This window comes from Myotis daubentonii, chromosome 2, assembly GCF_963259705.1.
Source record: "Myotis daubentonii chromosome 2, mMyoDau2.1, whole genome shotgun sequence".
Lineage (NCBI taxonomy): Eukaryota > Metazoa > Chordata > Mammalia > Chiroptera > Vespertilionidae > Myotis > Myotis daubentonii.
Genome location: NC_081841.1, coordinates 136,967,228 through 136,968,716, shown reverse-complemented (window position 1 = coordinate 136,968,716; position 1,489 = coordinate 136,967,228).

Sequence of the window (1,489 nt, the reverse complement as noted above, 5' to 3'; positions counted from 1 at the left end):
TTCATGGAATCTATGCATATCTGTAGGGCCAAGAGCCTTTTATTTTGGTGAGTGTCCTCTGATTCATTCTGCCTCAAATTTTTTTCAGTGATAATCTAACCTCTAAATGTTTGTTTAAAATAAAGAAGGAACAAGACATTTTAAAAGTAAACAGTATAGAATCACACTCAGTTTTTATGATTCTTTTCCCATGTCTACCATTTGACAGCTTTAAAAAAAATTTTGCTTTTATCAAGTCATTTCAAAACATTTAATTTCATTTTCATAATCTCCCCCACACTTATACTTTACTAGGGGCCCAATGCATGAATTCGTGCACCTTGAAAGGAACTGTGGGCTATGAGGCTGCAGTGGGCACAGGGGTGGGTCTTGGCCCATCCTCTGTGCCCCCGCCCAGCTCTTCCCACTGCGGCCCCCAGTCCCCTGTCTGCTGGCAGCCCCGCTCCTGCCTCCACCACTCCCATGTGCTGATGGTGCCGGCCCGTTCGCCCCTGTTAATGGTTCAGAGCGATTTGGGCCAGTGCCTGTCAGTGGGTGCGAGCGGCGGCTGCCAGCCCCAATCGCCCCTCAGGAACAGGGGGAGGTGGAGAAGCCCTGAGGGATGATTAGGCCTGGCAGCTGCCGCTCACACCCACTGATGGCCCTGAGTGATTGGGGCCGGTGCTGGGCACCAGCAGTGGGTGTGAGCGGGGCCAGCACCGGCAGCAGGTGTGAGCGCCAGGTGGGACTGTGGTGTGTGGGAGCAAAGAATTTTCAGTAACCACCAGACACTTGTCCTAGTGACAGCGACTGGCACCCCGCCTTGGTCTGGCGCCCCCACTCACCTGCTCTACCATCCCGCCACAGCCAATGCCTGCAGGCTCTGCACTCTTCTGCCTGCTGCTGATGCCTGCCATGTTCCGTGTGTACCCCCTGGTGGTCAGTGCACGTCATGGTGACCGGTTGTTTGGTTGTTTGTTTTTTGTATAGTAGGGTTTTATATATGTAGATCACTACATAATGTTTACTTGAATTGTATAATTTCAAAGATAAGACAAACACACAACTGTTGTGGGGGGCAGCAAGGAGAAAATATACATGGAAACAAATAGGTGAAAGAGGTAATATAAAGAAAACAGTAACTAACACTTTTGTAGAACTTACTAGGTATCCAACACTATTCTAACAGCTCTACAAAAGTAAACTCACTTAATTCTCAAAATGGAAGTGTTGTTATTTTCTCCAACTTTACTGAGAAAGAAACTGAGGCACACAGAGGTGGATATATATATATATATTTCCTCCCCCAAAAGTCTTTTAAAACAACAAATGTTGACTGTTTTTTTGTTTTTTGTTTTTTTTTACTGAGATATTTCAGGATGTCTACTTTTCTTTCAAAAACTCTATTGAACATAATGTAATCTGTTAGTGGTATAACTAAAACAATTGGCCAGTGAAAATTGTTCTTTCTTAGGGGAGCCAGGAAAGTGAGTTTAGCTAGGTTGGGAAG